We start from the raw sequence: 6000 nt of genomic DNA, 5'->3' as shown, positions 1-6000 counted from the left end.
TGTCAGTCAGGGAGAGGACACCTGTCTTGAATGAGCACATGAAGAGAGAGGTCTTAGACACTGCACTAGAGCCCAGTCTGTGAGAACCTACTGCACACAGGCAGAAATAAGGGAGTGTTATAGTACATAAGGAGTTGGAGGGCTTACTTAGGGGATAAGTAGCAAACAGCGTTGTGAACAGTGTCTGTGCAGACACTCACAGCCCAAGATCCTCCAGACTGGTACCTCAATGTTTCAGAGATAATGGGAACTGCAGTTGCTGGAGAATCCGAGATAACAAAGTGTAGAGCTGGATGAACACAGCAGGCCAAGCAGCATCTTAGGAGCACAAAAGCTGATGTTTCAGGCCTAGACCCTTCTTGGTATCTCAATGTGCAGTGAGGGTTATTAGCTTAGAGCATGAGATAAAGCAGTTATCACTGTTTGACATCCTGACAGATGGGAGTTGTATCCTTTGGAGCAGTGGAGACTGAGGTGCAACATGATTGAGATGTATAAAATTATAAGGAACATGGACAGGGCAGGCAGGAAGAAACATTTCCCCTTGATGGAAGGATCAATGACCGGGGCACAGATTTAAAGACGGGGGCAGAAGGTTTAGAGGGCATGTGAAGAAAATGTTTTTTTTTCACTTGGAGAGAGATGAGAATCTGGAACTGACACTCTGTGAGGATAGTAGAAACAAAAACCCTCATATTTAAGAACTTTAACATTGAAGAAGCATTTAGAAGTGCACTTGCAGTGCTAAGGCAGAAAAAGACCATGGGCCAAGTGCTAGAAAAGTGGGATTAGAATAGTTAAAAAGTCATTTCTGGCTGGTGCAGGGTCAATGGGCTAAGCAGCCTTTTCTCTGTAGAGCTATAGCCCTCTCTGACTCCCTGGAAATGTTTGATGAAACATATAGAAAAACACACTCAGCAAAAGGAGAATGTGGCGAGGACATTTCCTCTTATGACAGAATCTAAAACCAGGAGTCACCATTTAAAAATAATCAGGAACTCCTCTAAGACAGATTAATTTAATACTGTCACTTGTATCTAGGTACAGTGAACTGTGGGCAATGTCACTACATTCTGGCACTGTGTTGTATTACAGAATAAATTACTGAAAAAAATTGTACAAATGGTAAAATACTGAATAAATTACTATGAATTTGATATTACTGAGGCTGAAACAGCTTCAAAAGTTCATCTTTCCCGTTCCATAGCCCTGGCCCTCTCTGTTCCTCCAGTCACCGCTGTCCGGCATCGTCCCCGTGGTCCTGGCAATGTGCTCCATTCCTATTGCCACCAGCCCAGTTACTTCCACGTCCGCTGCCTCTGAACGGGAGATGGTCACGCTGCACGTGTCTCCCACCTCCTCTGATGCTGGACATTGCCCGACGGGTCTTGGCTCTGAGTCACTTGATGGAATCATGGCTCGTCTTCTGATGCCCACCACCCAAGATGGAGTGGGTATGGAGACACATGGGGACCCGGCTCCCCACAGAAGGACATCTGGAGAAGGACATCCTGGGGCAACCGAAACCAAAAACAAAATACCAAGCTGGCAAGACATGATGATGCCATGTGGATGCGGTCAGACCCACTGCATAAGCCCAAGAGTGGCCAAGTCCCACACCCTGGAGCCCAATGCTGCTCTCCCCATCACCGCCATCTTGAATTAGAGATGTAATGAGGAGATTTGTTTTTCTCTCAGGGCATCCTTTAGAACTCTCTTCTTTAAAAGATGCTGGAAGCAGAATCCTTGAACACTTTAAATGTAGAGGGAGGGAAACTTTTGATAAGCAAAGGGGTGAAACATTATCCAGGATTTGTGGGAATGTAGACCAGTCAGATCAGCTGCTATTTGTTAACTAACAGAACAGGCTTGAGGGGCAGAGAGACATACTCCTGTTCCTAATGCTATAATGCTGATTCTATTGCTTCAGCTGATTGATGAAGTGGCAGAAATCTCCTATGATCAACAACAGGGGCAAATAAATGAATTCCAACTGTGTGAAGTGAAGCTTCTTGTTGCTTGGTGTGAGGAAACCAATCACAAGAATTCACAAACAAATTTAGTTGCAAATCATAGATCAGTTGGCATCATTGACAAACTGCCAATTAATCACATTTATTTTCCCTTGCTTCTAGGGTTCAATCTGGATGCTGCATAATTCACAGTGTACGTTATCAGACATTGTGATGAAGTAATGTGTAAATAGTGGCATCCCCTTTACAGCCACTGAAAATATTGTCCACCACGAAAATGTATAATCAAATTTCAAGATGATGAGAATTTCTGAATTATAAAACAGCTATGCCATTACCAGCCAGACATCTGCAAATTTATTGATGTAACTGCTTGGCACATAAGGAGTTGCAGCTGTATGGTATCTGTTTTCTGTTGCTTCTCTCATTTCCAACTCTTACCAAGATTAATCACAGATTGGGAATTATCTAGACCACACTTCCTGCATTTACGTCCACTGATGGGTGATGGCTGCTGCTTTTACAATCAGATAAGAATATTATCTTGACATCAAAAACATGGCCAATGATAATTCAGCTCTGTGCTTGGCAAACTCATTGCTAATGTCTAATTTTATACCACGTTTTCATCAAGCCTTTTCTACTTAACAGTAAGGTCATATTTGACTGACTGTGACATCAAGGAGCTCTAGCAAAACTGAAACCAATGGGAATCGGGATAAAATTCTCCACTGATTGAAGTCATAGGTTGTGGCTGTTGGAAGTCAGTCATCTAAGCTCCAGGACATCTCTGCAGAAGTTCCTAAAGGTAATGTCCTAGGCCCAACCACCTTCAGCTGCTTCATCAATTACCTTCTCTCCAACATAAAGTCAGAAGCGGGGATGTTTGCTGATTACTGTTTAACGTTCAGCACCATTCACAGCTCCTCAGATACTGTTCAAATATCATAAGATCCAGGCAATTACCAGGCTTCGGCTGATAAGTGGCAGGTGGGTTTGCTCCACTAAAGTGCAGGCATTAGCCATCTCCATCGAGAGTGAATCCACATGTATCCCCTTGACATTCAACGGTGCTACTACCACTGAATCCCTCACTATCAATGCCTTGAGAGTTACAAGTGACCAGAAACCCAATTGGACTAGTCATATAAATACAGTGGTTACAAGAGCAGGTCAAAGACTAGGCATGCTGCAGTGAATAACTCATTTCTTGACCCCCCCCCAACCACCAAAGCCTGTCCACTATCTACAAGGCTCAAGTCAGGAGTGTGATGAAATTTTCTCCATTTGCCTAGATGGGTGCAGCTCTAACAACACTCAACAGCTTTGACACCCTCCACGACAAAACAGCCCACTTGATTGGTACCATATCCACAAACTTTCAATCTCTCCGCTGCCAATGCAAGTACCATTTAAAATTTACTCTGCTAAAAATAACCAAGTTTCCTGAGATAGGAGGAGGCAATGGCCGAGTGGAATTATCACTAGATTATTAATCCAGAGACCCAGGCAATGCTGTGGGGACCTGCCATGACCACGAATTGGTTGTCAGAAAAACCCATCTGGTTCTTTTATGTTCTTTAGGGAGGGAAACAGCCATCCTTACCAGGTCTGGCCTACATTTGACTCCAGACCCACAACAAAATGGTTGACTCTTATCTACCCTCTTGGTTATAAGGGATGGGCAATAAATGATAGCCTTTCCATCAACACCCACATCCCATGAATGAATAAAAAAAAAGCATCTTTCAGAACCATCTAAAAGGACAAGAGCAGCATCTATATGGGAACACTGCCAACTGCAAGTTTCCCTCCAAGCCACTCAACATCCTGACTTGAAGATATATCACTGTCTTGGGTCAACATCCTTGAATTCTCTACCCAACTGCATTGTGGGTCCACCTACTGTTGCAACTCAAGAAGACAGCTCGCCTCCACCTTGTCAAGGAGCACCTAGTGATGGGCTGTAAATACCATTGACACCCACCTCTCATGAATAAATATGAAAAATGATAAACGCTGCCTGTAAAACACACATTCTGTGGGAAAGAAATGACAGGGAAGCTTTGTGTATTTAACAGCCTGCAATTACTACCTTTACACAATGCTTATGCCAATGGTGAAATCAATGTCACTTAGTGAAAATTAACAGAGAGTGATGTGTGTTCTTGGGCCAATTGAAAGTAAGGCCCTTGTCGCCACATTGGTGCAACAGAATCAAAGAGTCAATCAGAGTGATGGAAAAGCAGATGGATCTTTAACAAGTCAGTGCCAATCCTCAATCCATAGCCACAAATTCCTTCAATTATATTGACATCTTACACTAAGCACTGGTTGGAAATTTCCAACTATCCATAAGCTGTCAGCACATTCCTACTAAAATAAAAGCTGAGTGCTCACTGCTGACTTGAAGTAATGATGTAACCTGAAATACATAGAACGTAGAACGGCTCAGCACAGTGTAGGCCCTTCGACCCATGTTGTTGTGCCGAACTTTGACCCTTATCCTAAGGTCTATCTAACCTCCACTCCTACCTTACACTATCATCCGTATGCCTGTCTAATAGCCATATAAATGCCCTTAATGAAGCCGAATCCACTACCCTCTCTGGTAACGCATTTCACGCCCCCACCACTCTCTGAGTAAAGAACCTACCTCTGAGTTCTCCCCTATATCTACCTTCACTCACTTTAAAACTATGCTCCCTCATAATAGATGCATCTACCCTAGGAAAAAGTCTCTGGCTGTCCACTCTATATATATCTCCTTTCATTTTGTACATTTCTATCAAGTCACCTCTCATCCTTCATCGTTCTAAAGAGAAAAGCCCTAGATCTCTCCACCTTTCCTCAAAAGACCTTCCCTCCATTCCAGGCAACATCCTGGTAAATCTCCTCTGCACCTTTTCCAATGCTTCCACATCTTTCCTGTAATGAGGTGACCAGAACTGGACACAATACTCCAGATGTGGCCGAACCAGGCTTTTGTATAGCTAGAGCATAACTTCATGGCTCTTGAACTCAATTCCTCTATTAATGAAAGCTAACACACCATACACCTTCTTAACAACTCTATCCACCTGGGTGGCAGTTTTCATGAACCCCAAGATCCCTCTACTGCTCCACACTGCCAAGAATCTTTCTGTTAACCCTATATTCTGCTTTCAAGTTCGTCCTTCCAAAATGAATCACCTCACACTTTTCAGGGTTAAACTCCATCTGCCACTTCTCAGCCCAGCTCTGCATTCTAGCAATGTCCCTTTGTAACCTAGAACAGCCCTGCGCACTATCTGCAACTCGACCCAACTTCGTATCGTCTGTGAGCTTACTAATCCACCCTTCCACTCCTTCACCCAAATCATTTACAAAAATCACAAAGAGGACCCAGATCCTTGTGGTACAGCACTGGTAACTGAAATGGATGAGATTCAGTTGTTTATGTGAGAAGGAAATGATTTTGTACGTTCACTTCCAGTTGCACATGTCACACAGGGAGACAAGGCAGGCTATCCAGTAAAGTGAATGATCTGAATGAGCTCTGAACTGCTGATTAGGAGCCCAGTGAAAGCCATGGCACTGTTTAGAATCCCATCCTTCCACTTTCCAATTTATATAAGGGTCCACAAGCTGAGTTTCACCACCACCCAAAAAATTGGATAAAAGAAGATGAAGAATTCAAAAAACAAAGAAACCTTCCATCTCTTGCATAGACAGAAATTACCTCGTCTGATAGTTAAAGCTTTTAATGTAATGCGTATTATTTCAAGTAAAACCAAATTACTAATACAGCAATTTTCAGAGATTGACAACATGATAGATGACATTCCTGAAGAAGGGTCCTGACCCGAAACGCCAGCTTTCCTGCTCCTCTGATGCTGCCGGGCCTGCTGTGTTCCTGCAGCTCCAGCATCAGCAGTTCTTACTTTCTCTGAGATGATTGATGTAGCACATTCTTGGAAAGCTCAGCTGCCTACACAGTTTGCTGTGGTTATGGGCAGAATCAATGTGTTTTATTACTGGTTGTGAT

This window comes from Stegostoma tigrinum, chromosome 25 (genome assembly GCF_030684315.1).
Source record: "Stegostoma tigrinum isolate sSteTig4 chromosome 25, sSteTig4.hap1, whole genome shotgun sequence".
Lineage (NCBI taxonomy): Eukaryota > Metazoa > Chordata > Chondrichthyes > Orectolobiformes > Stegostomatidae > Stegostoma > Stegostoma tigrinum.
Note: the sequence above shows the minus strand (reverse complement) of the source record.